The sequence below is a fragment of the Aotus nancymaae genome, unplaced genomic scaffold (genome assembly GCF_030222135.1).
Source record: "Aotus nancymaae isolate 86718 unplaced genomic scaffold, 86718_ANA_hifiasm-v0.15.2.pri h1tg000019l, whole genome shotgun sequence".
Classification (NCBI taxonomy): Eukaryota; Metazoa; Chordata; class Mammalia; order Primates; family Aotidae; genus Aotus; species Aotus nancymaae.
This window is the reverse complement of record NW_026988431.1, coordinates 61,274,325-61,300,418: the sequence shown is the minus strand read 5'-3', so window position 1 is coordinate 61,300,418 and position 26,094 is coordinate 61,274,325. Positions and strand designations below refer to the sequence as shown.

At 45.0% G+C, this 26,094-nt stretch overlaps 1 long non-coding RNA gene and 1 pseudogene across 3 annotated transcripts in view; both read left to right on the top strand.

The window, feature by feature from the left end:
* Nucleotides 1–23,335, top strand: part of LOC135275900 (uncharacterized) — a 58,783-nt gene extending 35,448 nt beyond the window's left edge. For all 3 annotated transcript variants that reach the window (XR_010343499.1, XR_010343500.1, XR_010343498.1), the window contains exon 3: nt 17,606–23,335. This is a non-coding gene — a long non-coding RNA (uncharacterized LOC135275900). The remainder of the gene's footprint in view (nt 1–17,605) is intronic.
* Nucleotides 14,467–15,892, top strand: LOC105733930 (large ribosomal subunit protein eL28-like; annotated as a pseudogene).
* Nucleotides 23,336–26,094: the final 2,759 nt, after the last annotated feature.

The window sequence follows — 26,094 nt, the reverse complement described above, 5'->3', positions numbered from 1 at the left end:
CTCCCACCTCAACCCCCTCAGGAGCTGGGTCTGCAGGCATGCACCACCATACCAGCTGATTTTTAAAACCTTTTGTAGAGACAGAATCTCACTAAGTTGCCCAAGCTAGTCTCAAACTTCTGTGCTCAAGTCACCCTCCCAAGTCACCTCCCAAAGTGCTGGGATTACAGGCATAAGCCACCACACCCAATCTTATTATTTTGCTCTTTAGAGTTAAGATATCCAAACTTCAGAAATATTGTTAATTTGGCACAAGCTAAATCTCAGAAATTTTGGAAACAATCGCTTTCTGTAATATGTGTGAAATATTATATACAGTTGCTGGCATACAGTTAGTGCTAAATAAAAGTTTTTCCCTCCCTTCTTCCTCCTCATTTATCTCATCGCCAGGGGCCATCTGGGAAAGAACCCCACATTCTCATCCTTCCTGCACTGGCATTCCCGTTCCATTTCATTCCCATTCCTAATCTCCCTGAAGACATGAAAAAATCTTCAAGATATTTCTGCTTAAATTGCACCAGGTGCTGAGAATGCAGAGATGACTCAGTCCAGTCCTTGCCCAAAGAAGCTGACGGCCTAGAGGGGGAGAAGGGCATGCAGACCTTGAACAAACTCAGCCAACACTCACCTGCCTGTATCAAATTCCGTGGTTTTCTCTTACATTATGCTGTGATCTTCACACCTGGCTAGCTCTCCACTGGCTTTCTTCCTCCTTGGACCACTCAGTCCGATGAATGGAGTCAGCCCTTATAAATTAGGCCTGCCAAACACAGTGCTTGGAGCTAAACTGCAGAAGACTAACGGCTACGTGGTTAGACATTATAGAGTCCTTGAACAGGCTTTCCAAATGAAGGCGAATCTGCTCTTGAAGAGGGAGATAGAGGTATTTGTGTAGCAAAGACGTCTGCCTACTCACCATTTGGATTTCAGGAACAATTTTTCTCACTTCCTTTCGTTTTTACCCATCAAACCTTTCATTTAATAAGTATGTATAGAGTGCCTGCCTTGGGCCAGGCATTGTGTAGGGTTAAGATGAGTTGAACATGGTGCCTGCCCTCAAAGACCCATGGCCGAGGAGAGAAAAAAGGCAAGTCAATAGGAAATGAGAGGAGAGTGTGGGTGGCAGAGAAGGTGGTGGCAGAGTTATGCACAGGGAGCTTTGGAAATATGGAGGAGATTCACTTCAATCAATTTGATAAAATTTGTTCCTTCACAATGTGTCCCTGGCCACGTTAATCTCCATCACTGTAAGAGCAGTGATCTCGGCACAGAGTATAAGAAGGTTATTTTTCCTGATTCCAATTTGGCTGTCAGGAAAGTGAAAGTGGTATGTCTTAAAGCCTAAAGCAGTTAAGGCTATTAAGATGTTGGTCTCAGTCTGACAGTCTTCTGGACTCTGTATTCAACGTCCCTGAGGACATCTCAGGATGTCCATCTCAAGAAATGGCAGCAGGACTGTCAGTGGCATCGTCAGAGCTCCACCCAATAAAGTCTGGCTTTAGAACTGGTTTCTTTCTACATTGAACGAAAACTTAGCCCTCATATTTCCACTCTTGGTCCACTGGCATCCCACTAACAGTTGCTGTGCATCACCACCTTTTTGCTTATTGCCACCTCCAAGCTGGATTAGATCAAGTAGAACGTCTTCATTTCCCTCACTCTGTCACCCAGGCTGCAGTTCAGTGTCACCATCAAGGCTCACTGCAGCTTCAACCTCCTGGGCTCAGGTGGTCCCCCGATTTCAGCCTGTTGAGTAGCTGAGACCACAGGAGCACTCCACCATGACTGGCTAATTTTTGTATTTTTGGTAGAGATGAAGTTTTGCCATGTTGCCCGACCTTCTAATTCTCTTTTTTAAAGGTGTGTCTTTTAAAAAAGACCTCTACCTCTGTTTTTTTAAACCTCTACCTCTGTTTATTCTCGGATCAGGATGGATGAGCTGAGGGGCTAAGGAGACTCTCTCACCTGATTCCAGTTCAGACAACTTAGAGATGTGGCATGTCCTCTCTTGGGTTCTACCGCTGTTCTTTCTAAAGAAGCTTTGTAACGCTAGGGGTAAAAATGGGGTTGGAAGAAAAGACTGAGGCCAGGTGCTGTGGCTCACGCCTGTAATCTCAGCACTTTGGGAGGCCGAGGTGGGCGGATCACCTGAGGTCAGGAGTTCAAGGCCGGCCTGGCCAACATGGTGAAACCCTGTCTCTACTAAAAATACACACCAAAAAAATTAGCTGAGTGTGGTGGCTGGCACCTGTAATCTCAGCTACTCCGGAGGCTGAGACAAAAGAATCGCTTGAACCCGGGAGGTAGAGGTTGCTGTGAGAAGAGATCGCACCATTGCACTTCAGCCTGGTCAAGAAAGCAAGTCTCCGTATCAAAAAAAAAGAAAAAGAAAGCCAGAAAGAAAAAAGACAAGACCCAGTAAAGGCCCTGGAACCTGTGGCAGCGTGGAAGACAGGGGAGGCCAGAACCTGGAAGTGGGCCTGGCGCGGCAGAGCCAAGAGGAGGTAGTCTCACCAACCAAACCAAACTCAGCATAAAATGGAGAGATTAAAAGTGCTGAAAAATATATTAATTTCTTAAATAACATTTAAACATAAATAGAAATGAAGATTAAAATATTTTATGCTTTGATACCGACAGTTTTATAAATTGGCAATTATGAAATTTTTTTCATAATGTTTTACAAATACTGGCGTTGCTGGAAACACCACCTAAGGTTTTAAGGGAGAGCTGTTTACGAATATAGGTGTACTTCAAGCTTCAAGCTTGTCATAAACAGCTCCTCCTTGAAACCTTAGGTGAGAGAAAGAGCTTCTCAAAAACATGTTTTTTTTCTTACTGAAAACAGATGTTCCACTACTGTGTGATTCTGGTGTGACTACAGTGTTGCTTCTGCTTTTGCTTTATGGGGAAAAGGGAGCGGCGCCCTCCCAGGAGGAGGAGAAAGACTCTGTGTTGTTCTTCCTCCGCTCACAGTTCTTCTTCAGTTCAATGAATGATAAAGGGGACGTCACCACTGATCCCACAGCAACACATAGTTGCTCTTATCGCTCTGTTATTTTAGCCTTGTTGTCATTTATGCAATAAACTATAAAATCTAGAAGAAATGGATAAATTCCTGGACACAAACATCCTCCCAAGCAAATTCTACCAGGAGTACAAAGAGGAGCTGGTGCCATTTCTTCTGAAACTATTCCAAACAATAGAAAAAGAGAGACTCCCCCCAACTCATTTTATGAGGCCAGCATCATCCCGATAGCAAAACCTGGCAGAGACACAACAAAAATAGAAAATTTCAGGCCAATATCCCTGATGAACATCGATGTGAAAATCCTCAGTAAAATATTGGCAAACCGAATCCAGCAGCACATTAAAAAGCTTATCCACCAAAATCAAGTCAGCTTTATCCCTGGGATAAAAAGCTGGTTCAACATACACAAATCAATAAATGTAATCCATCACATAAACAGAACCAATGACAAAAACCACATGGTTATCTCAAGAGATGCGGAACAGGCCTTTGATAAAATTAAACACCCCTTCATGCAAAAAAAAAAAAAAAAAAAAATTCAACAAACTAGGTATCGATGGAACGTATCTCAAAATAATAAGAGCTATTTATGTCAAAACCATAGCTAATATTATGCTGAATGGGCAAAAGCTGGAAGCATTCCCTATGAAAACTGGCACAAAACAAGGATGCCCTCTCTCACCACTCCTATTCAACATAGTATTGGAAGTTCTGGCCAGGGCAATCAGGAAAGAGAAAGAAATATAGGGTATTCAAATAGGAAAGGAAGAAGCCAAATGATTGTATATTTAGAAAATTCCATCATCTCAGCCCAGTATCTCTGTATGCTGATAAGCAACTTGAGCAAATTCTCAGGATACAAAATCTATGTGCAACAATCACAAGCATTCCTATACACCAATAATAGACAAACAGAGAGCCAAATCATGAGTGAATTCCCATTCACAGTTGCTACAAAGAGAATAAAATACCTAGGAATACAACTTACAAGGGATGTGAAGGACCTATTCAAGGAGAACTACAAACCACTGCTCAAGGAAATAAGACAGAACACAAACAAATGGGATAACATTTCATGCTCATCGATAAAAAGAATCAATATCATGAAAATGGCCTTACTGCCCAAAGTAATTTACAGATTCAATGCTATTCCCATCAAGCTACCATTGACTTTCTTCACATAATTAGAAAAAAACTACCTTAAATTTCATATGGAACCAAAAAAGAGCTTGTATAGCCAAGACAATCCTAAGCAAAAAGAACAAAGCTGGAGGCATCATGCTGTCTGACATCAAACTATACTACAAAGCTACAGTAACCAAAACAGCTTGGTACTGGTACCAAAACAGAGATAGAGACCAATGGAACAGAACAGAGACCTCAGAAATAACACCACACATCTACAACCATTTGATCTTTGACAAACCTGACGAAAACAAGCAACAGGGAAAGGATAACCTATTTAATAAATGGTATTGGAAAACTGGCTAGTCATATGCAGAAAACTGAAACTGGACCCTTTCCTTAAACCTTATACAAAAATTAACTCAAGATGGATTAAAGATTTAAACATAAGACCTAAAACTATAAAAACCCTAGAAGAAAAAGTAGGCAATGCCATTCAGGACATAGGCATGGGCAAAAACTTCATGACTAAAATACCAAAAGCAATGGCAACAAAAGCCAAAATTGACAAATGGGATCTAATTAAACTAAAGAGCTTCTGCACAGCAAAAGAAACTATCATTAGAGTGAACAGGCAACCTACAGATTGGGAGAAAAATTTTTGCAATCTGTCCATCTGACAAAGGGCTAATATCCAGAATCTACAAGGAACTTAAACAAATTAACAAGAAAAAAACTTCATCAAAAAGTGGGCAAAGGATATGAACAGACACTTCTCAAAATAAGACATTTATGCACCCAATAAATATATGATAAAAGCTCATCATCACTGGTCATTAGAGAAATGCAAACCAAAACCACAATGAGATACCATCTCACGCCAGTTAGAATGACGACCATTAAAAAGTTAGAAAATAACAGATGTTGGAGAGGATGTGGGGGAATAGGAAAGCTTTTACACTGTTGGTGGGAGTGTAAATTAGTTCAACCATTATGGAAGACAGTGTGATGGGTCCTCAAGGATCTAGAACTAGAAATACCATCTGACCCAGCAATCCCATTACTGTGTATATACCCAAAGCATTATACATCATTCTACTATAAAGACACATGCACATATATGTTTATTGCAGCACTATTCACAATAGCAAAGACTTGGAGCCAATACAAATGCCCATCAATGACAGACTGGATAAAGAAAATGTGGCACATGTACACCATGGAATGCTATGCAGCCATAAAAAAGAATGAGTTCATGTTCTTTGCTGGAAATCATCATTCTCAGCAAACTGACACAAGAACAGAAAACCAAACACTACATGTTCTCACTCATAAGTGGGAGTTGAACAATGAGAACACATGGACACAGGGAGGGGAGCATCACACAGCCCAATCTTCAGCCCCAGTCTGCTCTCTTTGCCTAGAGGGTTCTTTGCAATTTGGCGGCACTGGTGACTGCGACGGTTCCAACCGGGACATGAGAGGTGCACAGAGCACTGTCCCTGTGGGCTATCCCTCCAATGCCGCTCATGCAGAGATGGCTGCTAGAGAGGGAATGCTGTGTGGTCCCGTCTCTCTCTTACTAACGCTTTAGGCACCGCCATGTACTTTCCCCTTACTGCTGTGCACCTGAGCTCACTGACGGCTGAGGAGGGACACAACTACCAAGAGTGACAATGGTCCCCAAAAGTACAGGGAGCATTTGTCCCACGGACGATCAGGAGAAAGGGAGACGCACCTTCAGATGAGGAGGAGCTGTGCTGAGCTGGAAAACGCCACTTGTAAGCTGCAGCAGGGCAGCTTCATCCCACCTGTGGAAGACAGAAGAAGGACTACCAAGAAACAGTAGCGAAAGCCACCTTCGTCCCCAGGGAACTATCATTCCAAGCGGGGAAACATGAGGATGTGGCCAAGCACCCTTCCTTCATGAAATTATCTGCCTAAACAATCTAAGGGCACAGTGATGTGAGTCATGTTCTGAAAGATGAGATTCTAGTTCCAGTCCAGATGCTAACCAGCTGTCTAACTGCAGGCAAGTCCTCTCATCACCTGGTACCTCCAGATCCAGAGGCAGCACGGCATAGAGAGCAGAGACTCTGGAGCCAGAAAAAACACCTGGGTGTACATCACGGCTCTGCCTCCGAGAGCTGTGTGACCTTGAACAAGTGACTCATCCTATCTGTGCTGAAGTAAAAATGGGGATTTAAACGTTACCTACTTCATAGAGTGGCTGAGGGGATTCAATAACATCACATGTGTAAAGTGCTTAGAACAGAGTCTGGCACATAGAGCACGGGTAATAACCGTTCTACTAGAATGGGGACCACATGCCGGCAGGGACCTATGTCTGTTTTGATCACTGATGTGCTTGTTAAAGTGTTTGATAACAGTAGCTGGCACACAGCAGGCACTCGGTAAACATTTGTTGAGAGAATGAATGCGTGAATAAACATTCTGACTCTATGCCCTCACGATTAGAGTTTGCACTGATAGTGCTTCTGTATCCTCTCTCTCCTTCCATTGAGCTCTCCCACCATCATTCTTACTACAATGTGCGGGATCTTCAGGAAGTAAGAGAGAAGAACAAAACATGTAAATTTCAAAAAACACCTTAGTTGTCATGACAAATTGCATTTTCCAAGAATGATTTTAACAGTATCAACCCACATGCTCTTACAGAAGAACCTCGCCAAATCCCCACCAAGACATGTCGGGAAGCTAGACATTCCCTCTATCTGAATATGGCCAGGCCTTTGACTGCCTTGGCTAATACAGTATGGTAGATGTGATATTATATGGCCTTCCAAGGCCAAGTCATGAAATGTGATACAGCTTCGGCCAGACTCTCTGTCTTGAAATACTCAGCTTGAGACACTGAGCTGCCATGTGAGAAGTCCAAGGCCGCCATGCCATAGGGAAGCCCAAGCTTGCTGGCCGTCATCATGCTTCAGCTGGGCCCCTGTGTTTTCTCTTTGCATCCAGTAACTGGTAGGCTCTTCAAAAACCATGTCACATGGCTCTTTCTTGAGAGGTTTAATATTTTCTCCCTTTTCCCATCATTTGCCACCATTTTTCTCAAGTCTCAAGGTGGCAGTAACTCCAACATTTTCTTTTTGTCATTAATGTTTGACCCATTCTAAGAGGGAACACCTATAAATTTTACATCCACCCTGGTAAGCATAATAAAGATTTGATTCGGGGGGGGGGAAAGGCATATTGATCATGATGGAGGTATTATTTATCATATGGCAATTCAGGGTGCATATTCGCACACTTTTAAAAGTAACCATGCCTTGGGCATTTTTAAATAATAAAGTATTCAAGGAGCTATTCACACAAATCTCCTTACCTGATAAATTCTAGGATGGCTACTCCTCTGGAACAGAAAGGAAGTCAAAGAGAGAACAAGCTCATGTCAGACATAAAATGTCTCAGATGCCTAAAAGAAGTTTCCAATGTCAAGAACAGGAAGTAATAAAGCATAATTTCAAGGTTACCATAGGAGACAACTAAGGTCTGACTTCGCAAAAGCAGCTTATAGTGTGGTGGAGAGAGCCCAGAATCTGCAGTCAGAAACCTTCACTCATATTCCAACTCTGTCACTTAGCAGCTATGTAACTTAAACAAACAATATCTCCAAGACCTAATTTCTTTTTTTAATTTCAACACTTTTGGGGTACAGGTGGTGTTTGGTTATGTGGATGTGTTTTTTGGTGGTGATGTGTCTGAGATTTTGGTGCACCTGTCACCCAAGCAGTGTACACTGTACCCAATATGTAGTCTTATCCCTCAACCCCCTCCAAACCTCCCTTCCTGAGTCCCCAAATTCCATTATATCACGCTTATGCCTTTGTGTTCTCATAGATCAGCTCCCACTTATAAAGTGAGAACATACAATATTTGGTTTGCCATTCCTGAGTTACTTCACTTAGAATAATGGCCTCAAGCTCCATCCAGGTTGCTGCAAAAGACATTATTTCATTTCGTTTTATAGCTGAGTAGTATTCCATGGTGTATATATAACATATTTTCTTCATCCATTCATCAGCAGATTTAATTTATTGTCAGATAAGATCTGCTTTTAAAAGTATGTAAAAAGAAAAAGATTGAGAAAAATATATTCAAATAAAAGCGTACACACAAATACTCGTAGAAGCACCATTCACAACAGCCAATAGGTGGAAACAACTCAAATCTCTACCAACCGATAAACGAATTAACAAAACATGGTATATCCATAAAGTGGAATATTATTTCATTGTAAAAAGGAATTCGGTGCTGACTCATTATACAACATGGATGAACCTGGAAAACATTATGTTAAGTTAAAGAGGCCAGACATAAGACCACATAGTGTATTTCTATCCATATAAAATGACAAGAAGAGGCAAATCCATCAAGACGGAAGCAAATTAGTGGCTGCCAGGGGCTGGGAGCAGAGGAAGTGACTTCTTAATAGGCACTGGATTTGCTTTTGAAATGAAGCAAATACTTTTGAACTAGATAGTGGTAATAAATGTACAACATTGTGAGTGTCCTAAACGCCACTTAATTGTACAATTTAAAGTTGTTAAAATGGTGAATTTGTTATGTATATTTTACCACCCCAACATCTAGCACAGTTTCTAGCACTTCCCTGGAGTTCAATAAATAGCATTTCTTATTTCTCTTTGGTGACCTGTTGTTAAGTTTGCCTGCTCTAATCCCAAAGAAGAGCATGCAGCGCATCTCACTGCCTCACTGGCAGAGCCCGGTTTGCACCCGGAACCCTGGTGGCCAGGGGGTCTAGGAAATGTCCCACGGAAGACGATGTCAGCAAAGAGCTAAGAAAACACTAGGCACAGAAAGGCCCACGCTTCTCCTGCAAGGATGACAGTCCCAGAGTTTGCTCCTAGTGCAGTTGCGTTTACCCCCGATTGCCACATATTAACACAGTCCCATCCTTACGACATGTGATCCTGGGTCCCATCATCAGAGATGCTTCTTCAGGAGGTCTGGCGTTGGGCTTAGCACTGGCACTTTTAAAATCTCTGGAATAACTCTGCACAGCCAGGACTGAAAGCCACAGCCTAGAGGGTGGCCAGGACAAGAATATGAGGAGAGAAATAGACAGGAAATCCTGTGTAAACTCGAAACAGCCTGGAGGACTTCCAACTTCCAACTGGGGTTAGCATGGGGAAGGAGACCGAGAACGTTTCATGGAGGACCTGGCATCTGTAGCAGAGACGGTTGGAACATGAACTCATGGGGCAGAAGCCATTCGAGGTCAAGAAAATGAGTGCAGCCAAGCCCTGGCAGTGGGCGAGCCCAAGTCTTGGTGTTATGGACTGAATGTTGTCTCTCTCCAGTATTCATATGTTGAAAAAATAACCCCCAGCACGACTGTGATCAGAGTAAGAAAGGAAGTAATTAAGAGTAAATGAGGTCATAAAGGTGGGGCCCTGATTTAATAGGATTAGTGTCCTAATAAGAAGAGACACCAGAGAGCTATAAAGGCCATGTGAGGACACCGTGTGGCTGCCTACAAGCGGAAAACAGAGCCCTCGCCAGAAACTGGCACTTTCATCTTGGGCTTTCAGCCTCTGGAACTGTGAGAAAATAAACTTCTGCTGGTTAAGCCACCCAGTCTATGGATTTTGTTATGGCAGCCCAAGAAGCCTAATACACATGGCTAGAGCATAGAAGGTTCAGTAGATAATGGTTTCATCTGGAAGGTGGGCTGGGGCTAGATCTTGGAAGACTTTGCATACCAGTCTTTGGGTAGATCATATTTTAGAAGAATTGCTGTTTTCATAATGAACTTCACCTAAGAAAGGCCCAGTGTGAAGACATGCTGGTTACTTCTGGGAAAATTCTTACTTGAAAATGAGCCGCTGCCCTCAAAACATCCCTGGGAAATTTGTACTATTAAACTCTTGAGATATGTGGGCTTCAGGTGATTTGTTCTGAAGTCCAGGCTGGGTCACTGGGTGAGCAGAGGACCTGGCTCAATTAGGAGCCTTGGGTTTTCACCAGAGCCTCCTAAGGCCCTTCTCAATATTCACTGTTCCAGCAGGGCATAGGAGTCTCATTAAACAAACAGCTTTGTCTTCTGGAGAACACTGATTGCTGAAGAACAAAGGTGAAATCAATAACTTTGTCAATAAGAGAAGAGAAGGCCAGGTGATCGGAGTTTTTTTCATAAGCTCTGGAGAGAGGAGCCAGAGTGGTTGTTTATTTCTTGTTCTCCTCCAATGAAGTGATCACTACCAGAAATCCCTGACACCGATGGTCTGGAACAAACAATAATGCCCCAGCACAGTTCTCTCTTCCTCCATATCTGTCAGATGCTGTGTGGAGTGTTTTACATATGACCTGTCACTTAATCTTCATAACGATTCTATGAGTTAAATCGCCTTATTCAGGCTGGACACAGTGGCTCATGCCCGTAATTCCAGCACTTTGAGAGACTGAGGCAGGCAGATCGCTTGAGCTCAGGAGTTCGAGATCAGCCTGGGCAACATGGCAAAATCCCGTCTCTACAAAAAATACAAATATTACCCTGGTATGTCAGTGCGTGCCTGTAGTTTGAGCCTCCTGAGGTGGGAGAATCTCTTGAGCCCAGGAGTTCAAGACTGCAGTGACTAAAGACTCCAGTCTGGGAGACAGAGCGAGACCCTGTCTCAAAAAACAATAACATTAAATAAGCTTACTCCACTTTACAGATGAGGATATTAAAGTCCAGAGAGGAGCAAATGTGTTCTTTTTTGGAAAGGAGCCATGAAAGCAAATCCAAATACAATCTCAAAGCCACCGCTACTTGGACAGATCATGTGCCCCCCTCCCCCTCCATATGCCACTAGACTGAAAGGAAACCAGCAACAGCTTGGAACAAGGATCCCAACCACCCCATCATAAATGGAGATTCCCACTAGAAAGTCAATACAAGGGAAGGGACAATAGAGCTCAGAGATTCAGCTTCATTCGCCTTGCGTGCAGCCATGGCACACGTTTCTGCAAAATCTCCCCTGGTGATTCTCACGTGTGCCCAAGTTAGGGACCTCTGTACTAGACAGGCAGCCCCCCATCAATGGGTCCCAGACAAAAACTCTGCTTCATACCAGGAGTTCTGTGAATCACCTGACTCCAAGTGAAGTTCTGCCCACCAAAGATACGTAACTGACAAGACGTTCGATTCAGGAGCCTTTTTGGAGGACAGGAAAACCCCCTGGTGGCCCAACTGGACGGAACTACCCATCTCGAGTGAGCTGAATTACCATCAGAACAAGACTCTACCCTTGACTTCGTCACTGTGAGAAGCAGCCGTAAAAGAACCTTTCAATTATTTTTTGCAGAATTGCTATTAAGTGCCGTGTAGAGTGTGTTGAATACTGGCATCCAAAAATGATACATCCAAGTCCTAACCCTGATGCCTATGAATGTGTCCTTATTTACCTGGAAATGAGTCTTTTGGAAATTTACTTGGAAATAAGGTCTTTGCAAATGGAATTAAGCTAAAGATCTCAAGATGAGATCATCTTGGCTTTAGGCTGGGGCTTTAATCCAATGACTGGTGTCTTTATAAGAGGAAGAAGAGGGAGTTTTGAGACACAGAAGAGAAAGCTATCGGAAGACGGAGGCTGAGATGGAAGTGATGTAGCCCAGGGTTGCCTGCAGCCAGCAGGAGCTGAGAGAGGGTCATGGAATGCAGTCTCCCTTACAGCCTCCAGAAGGAACGAACCCTGACAACACCTCGATTTTGGACCTCTGGCCTCCAGAAATGAGAAAAACTAAATTTCTGTTGTTTTAAACCACCAAATTTGCTTTACAATGCTATAGTAGCCCTCAGAAGCTAACGTATCTTATACATTACATCACAGTTCATAACAGGGCCTAAACAACAAATTTCCTTCTAGAATTCAGGATATGGAAGCACCATGGCTCTCCTGATAAACACACAAAGAGCAACAGGATTGTAACTTGACAGTATTACACTTTTTAATCAAAAAAATCGGATGAAAACTAGGGCTCAAGTTCGCTGATTTCTGATCTTGAATTCTTGTCATAAATGTCCCCTTGCCTTTCTGTTTCTGTTCTTTCGTGCTGAATTTTATTTTTAGTTTGCTTACTGTGCATTAGGTTATATTATAAATCACCTAAAATCCCCTTTTGAACAGAGATGGCTATAAAATTATAAATAACAGCAGAGTGGCTGAAAGAATGAGCTCAAGAATCAAACTTCCTAGGTTCAAATACCAGCTGCACAACTTAGGGGCTAGACGGCCGTGTGGGCACTCCTCGCCTTAGCCTCCTCAGCCGTCACATGGGAATAACATCAGTGTTGTTCTGATATTGTTCTGTTACAAAGGATTAAATCAGTTAACAAATACATGCAAAGTGCTTAGAACAATGCCTGACATCTAACAAGTATTCATTTCACAAATGTTACCTATTACTACTGTTTATTACAATGCTCTCCTGGAGCTTCACTGCCTTCAGGATGAAGCTCAAGCTCCCCACCACAGTACACAAGGCTCTCCATGATGGCTGCCAGGGGGCCGCAACACATCTCTGCATGGGTGTCCCAGCTGACCCTCCAGCAATGCGGACCACACCTGCACACTTGGCTTTTCTGCTAGGGACCCCCTGGCTAACGCCTACTTACCCCTCAAGGTTCAGCCCTGGGGTTACCTGCTCCTGAAACCCAAGCCTGCCCTGGGCTGTGGTAGACGTTCTTCATCCCAGCTCTCTCTGTGCTCTGGGCCTGTCTCCATGTCTAGCCCACCGTGTCCACAATCTGTTAGAAGGACTTGTGTTATGTCTCTCTTGTCTAGGATGCATCCAAATCTCCTGATTTCAGTTGTGTTCGTTGGCAACGCTTGCATTCTTTTCAAAGAATGAAAGCACAGAAGCCCTTTGGAAGATGATCCATCAGGCTGTAGTGAGGGGGGCTCCCTGTCTGAAGTCTGTATCCTGACTTACTAGGGTGGCCCCGGAAGGGTCAGATAGCATCTGACCACTTAAAGCTCCAGAAACCACATCTGGTCTGCCAATGTTTGGGGTAAAAGTTGGCTTTTCTATTAAGGCCTTTGAACCTCAAGGCCGGTGTTACACAGTTGGTTAACTGTCATTCTGCATTTAGAGTCACTGACCCCTAATTCTGAGGGAGTTAAAGAATAACAGCCTCTGGGAGAAACAGAGTTTCCAGATAAATGACTTTGAGCACATTTGGAAGCACGACATTAAATCCTCTGAGAGGTTTGCCCTCATGCTCTTTTGGAAGACCTCAGATCTGGGGCTTGGTGGGGTGTGTGTGTGTGTATCTGGGCATGTGCACACATGTGTATGCATGAGAGAAAGAATTGGTCAGGGCCCTGTGGTATCATGGGAACATCCTCATATGAGAATCAAAGGATAACAGGTTCACGGAAGAAACCTACCCATGGACTTGGGTTTAACTGGCCTAGTGTCCTACCCAACCCAGCTCTCCAGCTTCTCCCCACAAAGTTCCAGGCCTCCTCTCCTGGGATCCCTTATTCCCACTGAAAGTAGGATACAGAGTGTGAGGGCCCCAGACCTGGGGCCTGTGCACATCCTGCGATGGGAGCCTGAGCCTGCACAGGGGAGGAAGTGGAATAGCCAGGCTGCAGATTCCCAGACAACAAGGGCCCCTGTGCTCTCCAGGGCCCTCCCGAAGCTGCACCTTTTGAGACTCTCCACCATTCAAGGGGCCCTTTGTGGGTGTTGAGATGAAGGAAGATCAGGAGGTCTTCAGATGCAGAAAATGAGATGTTAGGGGAGTGGAAAGGGAGCCGGGGTGATTTCTCCTCAGCTGGGCCTGCACCAGCAGCCAGTGTGGAAGCAACGTGGAGCCTGGAGTCAGGCTGGCCTGGGCTGGAGCCGGGGGTGGGAGGGGGAGGGCAACTGGGAACATGCTACATCCAAGCTAGATTGTAAAGGCCCTTGGATGGTAGCTGGTGCCAGGCACTCTTCCCTGTGACCACCCATAAAGGCTGGCACAGAGCTCGTTTTCTTGCACACAGAAATCCTTGTACCATCAGCCTGTACCCCATCCCAACTCCTCCATCCCCCAATCCTAGCCTTCCAGGAGTGAAGGGGTGGGAATATTGATACTCCATCCTCACCTGGTCCAGCCTCATCATTCAGAGGGTGGGGAGATAAGACTCAGTGGTGCTTATGTGAAGATCAGACCTGCCTTGAGCCTGAGTTGCCTCAAGCAACCGAATGCCTCTCTGGCCTTTGGGCAGGTGTCAGATCATTTGCACAGAGGCTGTAGAGGCCAAAAATCAAGTGCAGCCAATAGGCAAGGCATGAAGTCAGACCATGCGCAGGAATCGAGGCCCAGTGGAACAACCGTTGGCCTGAGTTGTGGTCTAGAGCCAAGACTGGACACCACCAGCAGCGAGGAGGTAGCAGCCGGTCAACCAACTGGTTCCAGGTAGTGAGGACAGAGCAGGGAACTAACGCACAGAAACCCTCCCCTCCTGGAACCTACATTTCTCACTGAAAAGAAAAGGCTGGTGGCCCAACCCAAGTCTGAAGGGCTCACTGTGGCACAACGAGGCACTCGTGCTCTGTCTGGGTTTGATTCCTCTTTGCCTCTTACATCTAGTGACTTACACAAGCCATGTGCTTCCCTAGATCTCAGTTTCCTCATCTGGAAAGTGGGATTAAAAAGACCAGCAGCCTCGGTGGGCTGCTGTGAGGATGTCACTTAAGAAAAGCACTGAGAATTTCTTTACTGTTGTCCTGGGCACTGCCCTTATAAAAATGCCAGGGGTGTGCAATGTTTGCACTGCAGAGCATTTTAAAGAGGCCACCCAGGGCCTGCCAGCTTGAGTTCCATCAGTGGTGACAAATTGCTGCCTGGCCTCAGGCAGGTCACTAATTGTTCTCAGCCTCCAGCCCCTCCGCAGTCCTGGGGTGGTAGAGGAGCAGATGATGCTGGCTCGCTCAGGAGGTCCCAGGAGGCAATCTGAGGTCACCAGCAGCAGAGTCAGGACAGATGGCTCCAGGCTTGCCATGGAAAGAGGTGGCAAGGTGGCCTGATGGCAGAAGGGGCACTCACGGCTTCATCTGGCAGGGTGAGCAGGAGCCCAGGCTACAGAGATTATGTATGAGCCTCTGAACATCTGGCAGGGTGGCGTCTGGAGCTGCTGTGTCATGATTGACTGAAATCTGTGCTCAAGTTAAATCAAGATCGGAAAGGCTGATGAATGAACTCCTACCTTTTTAGAAAAACACAGTCACTTCATTTTGATAAAGTTGGGACAGGAACAAGCAGGAAGAGGGCCCAGCTCGTTCCATCTCTGGCCGCCTCTGCGAGAGGAGCCGCTGCCGTTCTGCGCATCTGCAATGGATGGTCACACGGAACCGCTCAGGTTTCCTGCAGACCTGCGGCGACGAGCCCAGTCACCTGAAGGCCCGCAGCTCCTTCCGCTACAATGGGCTGATTCGCCGCAAGACCGTGGCCGTGGAGCCGGTGGCTAATGGCAAAGATGTCCTGGTGGTCACGACGTGGACATCAGGCCCATGGACCCCCGCTACCTCCTACGTGTGGACCACCAGCAGCAAGAATGCTTGTGCCAACTCAGCAGCATCAGATGCAAGATCCGCAAGAACAAGTACCCGCCCCACCTGCGCGTGGCTGCCCATCAGCAGGGCCAGCGCCATCCTGCGCAGCCAGAGCCTGTGATGGTGACGAGGAAGCAGATCCGCCCCACCAAGGGCTCCTGAGCCCCTGCCCCTAAGAAATAGCTGGCTTTCTCACCCAAAAGAAGAAGAAGAACGCGGGGAGAGGAGGAGGATCGAGGAGGAAGAAGAAGAGGAGGAGGATCCAGTGTCCTGAATAAAACTCAAGAAGACTTTTACTATTTGCTCTGATTTGCAATCCCCTAGGCATAAGTCAGAAACAGTATGAGTGTCCCGCCACCATGAAGGCCCTTTGCAGTGTTGAGGAAATCTGTACTGTCCAATATGGCAGCCACAAGCCACACGTGCCTACTGAGCACTTGAAAATGGTTCGTTGAGAGCCGAGGCAGCAGGCAGAGGACATATTAGGATCCAGAGAGTGGCCGGGCCGGCAGAGCAGAGGGCCGCGGACGTCAGGTCTGTTCTCAGAGCGATGGGCCACGAGACTGATCTGCCTCCAGGGTGGTTCTGAGGCTCCCTGGGCTCCCTGGGCTCCCTGGGCTCCCTGGGCTCCCTGGGCTCCCTGGGCTCCCTGGGCAGGGTGGTTCTGAGGCTCCCTGGGCAGGGCGGTTCTGAGGCTCCCTGGGCTCCCCGGGCTCCCTGGGCAGGGTGGTTCTGAGGCTCCCTGGGCTCCCTGGGCTCCCCGGGCTCCCTGGGCAGGGTGGTTCTGAGGCTCCCTGGGCTCCCTGGGCTCCCCGGGTTCCCTGGGCAGGGTGGTTCTGAGGCTCCTGCCCTCCCAGCCGCCTGTCTGTCCTGGCCTAGCCAGGCTCTGAGTTCTGTGACCAAAGCCATGTGGGTTCCTTCTCCTTCCCACCCCTGTGGCCACACCTCTGCCTGCCCCTCACTCAGAGCTCCCCAAAAGGCCAGTAATGGATCCCCAGCCCTCAGTTCCTACTCTGCTTTGGGATAGTGTGTGCTTCATTTTGTCCATGTGTGAATCTAGTTATAAACCCAATAAATTTCGTAGAGTGGAAAAAAAAAAAAAAAGAAAATGGCTCATTGAGATGTGCTGTATGTGTACACTCTGGATTCCAAGACTTAGTACGGAAAAAATAATGTAAGTATCTCATTAATAATTTTTATTAATTACATATTGAAATGCTAATTTTTTATATATTGGGCTAAAATAAAATGTATTACTAAAATTAATTTCACCCCTTTCTTTTTCTTTTTCTTTTGTATGTGGCTACCAGAAAATCTACACATGTGACTTTCTATTGGATGGTGGAGTTTAAACAGGGAATGGGATTCACGGGGTCTGCTTTTCCCAGTGGTGCCAGTTGAGCCATCACTGGTTTCTTCTTGCTCAAATAGCAAACAGACTGCAGCGGAGAAAGCACTGAGCCAGGAGACTGCAGATCCAATACCTCGCTTCACCTCAGCCATCAAGTTGCTGCATGGCTCTGGTAACAACAGTGACAGCAGCACACACTTGCACAGTTTTTGTAAATGGATATAGAGAGGCCACGTGCTGTTCTAACATTTGACACATGTAAATTTCTCACTAAAGCTCTATGAGATGATAGGAGCTATTATTAGCTTCATTTTCCGTGTGTGGACACTGAGGTGTTAAAAGGTTAAATCACAAGCCCTAAGCTCACGACTGGACGTTGGTAGAGCTAGGAGTCAAAGCCAGGCAGTCTGGTTCCAAGTTCCGTGTTGGGAACCACCTCTTACCTCAAGTGATCCATACTTGCTTGGATTCAGTTTCTTTGTCTATCAGATAAAGTTAATAATATCTGTCTGTCTACCTTGCAGGATTGTATAACGACAAGGACTGGAAGACAACACGAGCGACCACAGACTGTAGAGATGGAAGCTGGTAGAAGCTCAGGAAAGGACATTGGTAGAACTAGGATTCAAGGCCAGGCAGTCTGGTTCCAAGGTCTATGTGCAAACCATCTCTTACTGCAAGTGATCCAAAGTCGCTTGGATTCAGTTTCTTTGTCTAAGAAACAAGGATCAGAAGACCACATGGGTGGCCACAGACTATCTAGACGTAAGCTGGCAGCAGCTTAGGAAAGGAAATTACATGGAAGGAGCCTCCCATCCACAAGGCTACGAAAACCCAAGCTCATCGCTTCCAGTAATGTCTTCCCAAACGCCCCCAAATGGAATTGACACTTTCTCTTCTTATGCTTCATAACATTCTGATACATTACAGTCCTTCACACATCTTATCTTTCATCGCGCACACATACACACGTGTGTGTATCTGTTTCCTTCATTATTCTTCAGATATTTCAAAGGCAGACTGTCTTACAGATCAGTGCTTTTTAACTGGAGGTTAAGATTTTGCTCCCAGAGGACATTTGGTAATGTCTGGAGAAAGTTTTGATTAACACAACTTGTGAGGTTGGAGGTACGGCGCTACTAGCATCTAGTGGGTGAAGATCAGGGGTGCTGCTAAGCATCCGACAACACACAGAACAGCCCCCTACAACAAAGCATTATCTGGGCCCAAATCTCCATACTGCCAAGAGTGAGAAACCTCGTAGATCATCAGATGATCCATTCTGCCAAAACAGGCATGAAGCAGCAGGCACTCCATAAGTGACAAAACACTGTCACCTGTCTGCATGGATATAACTTCCTTTTGGCTATGCTCTACAAATATGTATCCAGTGCCCACCACACGCCAGACACATTATCAGGCTGGGGGATACGGGAATGCAAAGTTCCGAAGCACGTCAGGCCCCTGTCCTCAGGACAGGACAGTCTCCTAGGAGAGTCAGAGTCAAAGCAGTGTGTCAAACGGTAAGTGCCCTCATTCTTGCCAGCTCTGGACAGAAGCATCCCACAAAACTTTGTGACGACAGATGACCCAGCCAATCCTGGGGATACTCATCATTTTTTCTCAATCTTCATTTTGAAAATGTCAAACATACAGAAAAGGTGGAATAACAGTACAATACACATATTTACATACATTAGCAACATTTAGTTAGATAGATGTAGAAATATAAATACACACACAATGCTTTGGAAAATAAGATGCAGACATCATGACCTCAGCCAAATACATCAGCATGCATAGGACAGACCTACTGATTTAATCAGTCTGGAGTGAGGACTTGGCATTAGTAGTTTAAAAAATTCTCCATTTGGGCAAGGGCAAGATGGCCAAATAGGAACAGCTCCTGTCTGCAGCTCCCAGAGAGACCCATGAAGAAGGTGGGTGATCTCTGCATTTCCGACTGAGGTGCCCAGTTCATCTCACTGGAACTGGTTAGGCAGTGGGTGCCACCCACAGAGAGCTGGCAGAAGCAGGGCAGGGTTGCAATCTCTGCCCTGGTGAAGCTTCACCAGGGAAGCAATGCCTGGATCAATGCGAGGAGCCAGGGGGCCTTCCTCCCTGAGCCAAGGGAAGCCGTGAGGGACCGTGCTACCTGCTCCAGGTACTATGGTTTTCCTACAGATTTCTGCAATCTGCAGATACAAAATTTCCTTGTGAGCCTGCACCACCAGAGTCCTGAGTTTCAAGCACAAAACTTGGTAGCTGTTTGGGCAGGCACCAGGCTAGCAGCAGGAGTTTTTTTTTTAATACCCCAGTGGCACCTGGAACCCCAGTGAGACAGGAGAACTGTCCACTTACCTGGAAAGCGGCCTGAAATCAGGGAGCCAAGGGGTCTCGCTCAGCAGGTCCCACTCCCACCAAGCCCAGCAAACTAAGAACCACTGGCTTGAAATTCTCACTGCCAGCACAGCAGTCTGGACTTGACCTGATCAAGCTTGATGAGGCGTTAGTACGCAGTTTTCCCCTGACAGTGCTGAGACTGGGAGGTTTGGACTGGGTGGAATTCACCACAGTGCAGCAAAGTGACTGTAGCCAGACTCTTTCTCTAGATTCCTGTCACCGGGCAGGGCATCTCTACAGGAAATGCTGCAGCCCCAGTCAGGCGCTTACAGGTAAAACTCTCATCTCCCTGGGACAGGGCACCTGGAGAGAGGGGCAGCTGTGGGTCCTGCTTCAGCTGACTTAATCTTTCCTGCCTGCTGGTTCTGAAGAGAGCAGCTGATCCTGACAAGGGAGGTTCTCCCAGCACAGGGTACCAGCTCTGCTAAGGGACAGACTGCCTTCTCAAGTGGGTCCCTGATCCCCGTGCCTCCTGACTGGGAGAGACCTCCCAACAGGGGTTGACAGACACCTTATACAGGAAAGCCCCAGCTGGCATCTGGGAGGTGCCCCTCTAGAATTAAGCTTCCAGAGAAAGAAGCGGGCAGCAATCTTTGCTGTTCCACAGCCTCTACTGCTGATACCCAAGTGAAGAGGGTCTAGAGCGGACCTCCAGCAAACTGCAGCAGAGGGGCCTGTTAGAAAAAATAAAGTAACAAACAGAAAGCAACAACAACCACCACATCAACACAAAAACCGCATCCAAAGATCATCAGCCTCAAAGAGCGAAGGTAGATAAATCCAGGAAGATGAGGAAAGACCAGTACAAAACTCTGAAAATTTCAAAAGCCAGAATGCCCCTTCTTTTCCAAATGATTGCAACTCCTTTCCAGCAAGGGCACAAAACCCAGTGGAGAATTAGATTGGTGAATTGACAGAAGTAGGCTTCAGAAGGTGGGTAATAACAAACTCCTCTGAGCTAAAGGCGCATGTTCTAACCCAATGCAAGGAAGCTAAGAACCTTGATAAAAGGTTACAGGAACTGCTAACTAGAATAACCAGTTTAGAGAAGACTATAAAGGACCTGATGGAGCTGAAAAACACAGCACGAGAACTTCAAGAAGCACACACAAGTATCAATAGCTGAGTTGATCAAGTGGAAGAGAGGATATCAGAGACTGAAGACCATCTTGCTGAAATAAGCCATGCTGATGAGATTAGAGAAAAAAGAATGAAAAGGAACAAACAAAGCCTCCAGGAAATATGGGACTATGTGAAAAGACCAAACCTATGATTGACTGGTGCACCTGAAAGTGACAGGGAGAATGGAACCAAGTTGGAAAACACAGCTCAGGGTATTATCCAGCAGAACTTCCCCAACCTAGCAAGACAGGCCAACATTCAAATTCAGGAAACACAGAGAACACCACAAAGATACTCCTCTAGAAGAGCAACCCCAAGACACATGATCATCAGATTCTCCAAGGTTGAAGTGAAGGAAAAAATGCTAAGAGCAGCCAGAGAAAGGTCAGGTTACCTCCAAAGGGAAGCCCATCAGACTAACAGTGAATCTCTCTGCAGAAACCTTACAAGCCAGAAGAGAGTGGGGGCCGACATTCAACATTCTTAAAGAAAAGAATTTTCAACCTAGAATTTCATATCCACCCAAACTAAGCTTCACAAGTGAAGGAGAAATAAAAATCCTTTACAGACAAGCAAATACTGAGGGATTTTGTCACCACCAGGCCTTACAAGACGTCCTGACGGAAGCACTAAATGTGGAAAGGAACAACTGGTACTGGCCACTGTGCAAACACACCAACAGCCAAAGCAGTGCTCAGAGGGAAATTTATAGCACTAAATGCCCACAAGAAAAAGTGGGAAAGATATAAAATTGACACCCTAACATCACAATTAAAAGAACTAGAGAAGCAAGAGCAAACAAATTCAAAAGCCAGCAGAAGACAAGAAATAACTAAGATCAGAGCAAAACTGAAGGAGATAGAGACACAAAAAACCCTTCAAAAAAATCAATGGATCCAGGAGCTGGTTTTTTGAAAAATTAGCAAAATAGATAGACCACGAGCCAGACTAATAAAGAAGAAAAGAGACAAGAATCAAATAGACACAATAAAAAATGATTAGGAGATATCACCACTGATTACACAAAAATACAAACTACCATCAGAGAATACTATAAACACCTCTGTGCAAACAAGCTAGAAAATCTAGAAGAAATGAATAAATTTCTAGACACATAGACCCTCTGAAGACTAAACCAGGAAGGAGTTGAATTCCTGAATGGACCAATAATGTGTTCTGAAATTGAGGCAGTAATTAATAACCTACCAACCAAAAACAGCCCAGGACCAGATAGAGTCACAGCCGAATTCTACCCGAGGTACAAAGAGGAGCTGGTACCATTTTTTCTGAAACTATTCCAAACAATAGAAAAAGAGGGACTCCTCCCTAACTCATTTTACGTGACCAGCATCATCCTGATACTAAAACCTGGCAGAGACGCAACAAAAAAAAGAAAATTTCAGGCCAATAATCCCCGATGAACATCAGTGGGAAAATCCTCACTAAAATACTGGCAAACTGAATCCAGCAGCACATCAAAAAGCTTATTTACCATGATCAAGTCGGCTTCATCCCTGGGATGCAAGGTTACTTTAACATATGCAAATCAATAAATGTAATCCATCACATAAACAGACCCAATTACAAAAAACACATGATTATCTCAATAGATGCAGAAAAGGCCTTTGCAAAATTTAACATCCCTTCATACTAAAAACTTGCAACAAACTAGGTATTGATGAAACATATCTCAAAATAATAAGAATTATTTATTACTAACTCACAGCCAATATCATACTGAATGGGCAAAAACTGGAAGCATTCCCTTTGAAAACCAGCACAAGAAAAGGATGCCTTCTCTCACCACGCTTGTTCAACATAGTATTGGAAGTTTTGGCCAGGGCAATCAGGCAAGAGAAAAAAACAAAGCATATTCAAATAAAAAGAGATGAAGTCAAGTTATTTCTGTTGCAGATGACATGATTCTATATTTAGAAAGTCTCATCATCTCAGCTCCAAAACTCCTTAAGCTGATAAGCAACTTCAGCAAAATCTCAGAATATAAAATCAGTGCAGAAATTACAAGAATTTCTATACACCAGCAATAGACAAGCAGAGAGCCAAATCATGAGTGAATTCCCATTCACAGTTGCTACAGAGACAATGAAATACCTAGGAATACAACTTACAAGGGACGTGAAGGGCCTCTTCAAGGAGAACTACAAACCACTGCTCAAGGAAATAAGAGAGGACACAGACAGATGGAGAAACATTCCATGCTAGTGTATAGGAAGAATCAATGAAAATGGCCATATTGCCCAAAGTAATTTATAGATTCAATGCTATTCCCATCAAGCTATCCTTGACTTTTGTTGCAGAATTAGAAAAAGAATTACTTTAAATCTCATATGGAACCAAACAAGAGCCCGTATAGCCAAGATAATCCTAAACAAAAAGAACAAAGCTGGAAGCATCACATTACCTGACTTCAAACTACTACACGGCTACAGTAACCAGAACATCATGGTACTGGTACCAAAGCAGAGATATAGACCAATGGAACAGAACAGAGGCCTCAGAAATAACACCACACATCTACAACCATCTGATCTTTGACATACCTGATGAAAGCAAACAATGGGGAAGGGATTCCCTATTTAATAAATGGTGCTGGGTAAACTGGCTGGTCATATGCAGAAAACTGAAACCACACCCCTTCCTTATACCTTATACAAAATTTAACTCAAGATGGATTAAAGACTTAAATGTAAATCCGAAAATCATAAAAATCCTAGAAGAAAACCTAGACAATACCATTCAGGACATAGGCACGGGCAAAGATTTCATGACTAAAACACCAAAAGCAGTGGCAACAAAAGCCAATATTGACAAACGAGATCTAATTAAACTAAAGAGCTTCTGCACAGCAAAAGAAACTATCATCAGAGTGAACAGGCTACCTACAGAACGGGAGAAAAATTTTACAATCTACCCATCTGACAAAGATCTATTATCCAGAATCTACAAGAAACTTAAACAAATTTATAAGAAAAAATAAACAGCCCCTTTAAACAGTGGGTGAAGGATATGAACAGCCACTTCACAAAAGAAGACATTTATTTGTCCAACAAACATATGAAAAAAAATCTCATCACCACTGATCATTAGAGAAATGCAAATCAAAACCACAATGAGATACCAACTCATTCCAGTCAGAATGGCAAGTATTAAAAAGTCAGAAAACAACAGATGCTGGTGAGGCTGTAGAGAAAGGGGAACACTTTCACACTGCTGGGGGGAGTGTAAAGTAGTCCAACCATTGTGGAAGACAGTGTGGTGATTCCTCAAGGATCTAGAGCCAGAAATACCATTTGACCCAGCAACCCCATTACTGAGTATATACCCAAAGAATTATAAATCATAAAGATACATGCACATGTATGTTTATGGCAGCACTATTCACAAAGACATGGAACCAACCCAAAGGCCCATCAATGATAGACTGGATAAAGAAAATGTGGCACATGTACACCATGGAATACTATGCAGCCATAAAAAGGATGAGATCATGTCCTTTGCAGGGACATGGATGAAGCTGGTACCATCATTCTCAGCAAACTAACACAGGAACAGAAAACCAAACACTGCATGTTCTCACTCATAAGTGGGAGTTGAACAATGAGACACAGGGACACAGGGAGGGGAACATCACACAGTGGGGCGTGTCGGGGGATGGGGGCAGGGGGAGGGAGAGCATTAGTGCAAATACCTAATGTATGTGAGACTTAAAACCCAAATGACAGGTTGATAGGTGCAGCAAACTACCATGATACATGTATAACTATGTAACAAACCTGCACATTCTGCACATGTATCCCGGAACTTAAAGAAAAAAGAAAAATTCTCCATTTGGACACATAACCAAAGTTAAGAACCCCTGGGATACAGGAACTGTAGGTACGGGCCTGTATTGGGAAAGAGAAGCGGCTTTCAGGAGGAGGTAAAGCCGAAGCTCGGAGCCTAAACAAGCACAGCAGTGAAGCTGCAGAGGGAGGAGGGAAGGACTTGAGGGGAATTTATCAAAGAGGCAATTAGAACCACTTGGTGACTGGAGCCTGGCCTGGTTCCTGGTTCCCTTTCCCCCTCTCTGGCTGGCCTGTTTCCATTTACAGGCTTACTCTCCAAGTCTCTAGAACCAAGACTGGTTAATACAAGGAGGTACTGCTCAAAATCATATCACCCTCGCTTGGTTCCCAGTTCTGGCAGCAGCACTTCTGCTCTGTCCCCATGGGGTGCCTCAGCCCTGGAATCTAAAACTTACCCTGCCTGCCCTGTGCCTGTGGTTATGTCTGTATTCGTCTGTTCTCAAGCTGCTAATAAAGTCATACCCAAGACTGGGGGATTTATAGAGGAAAGAGGTTTAATTGACTCACAGTTCACCATGGCTGGGGAAACATCAGGAAACTTACAATTTTGGCAGAAGGGGAAGCAAACATGTCCTTCTCCACATGGCACCAGGAAGGAGAAGTGCCTATAAAACCATCAGATCTCATGAGAATTCACTATCACGAGAACAGCATGAGGGTAACTGCCCCCATGATTAAGATTAAATTACCTCCCACTGGTTCCCTTCCACATGTGGACCCGTGGGGATTATGGAGACTATAATTCAAGATGAGATTTGGGTGGGGACACAGCCAAACCATATCAGCGTCTCAGCAACCTGCCCAGAGACACATGGGCATTCTAAGATTGGAGCCCTCATTAATCCTTCTCTGTTTATTAGAGCGTCCTTAAGCTTTTGCCTGATTTCTGAATCCTGTCTCCTTCTGGGCTTACAATCTGACTTTCTATGCACTTCCGGGCCTCACATGCATACCAGCTGTGCTACCAGGGAGTGCAGGCCCTTTGCAGCGCCTTCCAGACGCCTTCTTCCACCTGCTTAATGCACGTCCCACTGCCCCACCTGCCCTGGGAGCTGGGTCTGTTTCCGGGGCCCCTTCCCTCGCACTTACCACAGCCCTGGCGCACTCCCCACCTCTGGTTTCCATCTCCTTATCTGTACACAAGTGAAAGGCTTGCTTTAGTGATCCCTATGGCCTCTTTCAAGCCAAACATTCTATGATTCCCAAATCTGATCAATGATAACAGTGAGCCTCAGAGTACATGCAGAAAGTCCTTACGTTGGCTGTGGTTATCTTAAAACTTAGCCTAGTAGCACACAAGCTTAACATTCATAGAGGGCAAAACCATCAGACAGACTTGTTTCTAGTCAACGCAGAACGAAACCTGCACGGTTGCTCGATTGCATTGTTGAATAATCTTCTGGCAAATTTCCTATTAATGTCCTCGTACCCCCAGCAATCCGGCTAATGCTTCACTCCACCCATCTTAAGCATATTTAGCTCATTCACTTTCCTCGGTTCTGTAAATTAAAGCAAAATACCGCCATGCTCCCTCTGATTTCCACAGAGCCTGCAAAAGCAGCTACCTTTAAAGAGGTCGAAAGAGAAGAGAGATGCCACTTGAGGACAAATGAGGTCAGGCC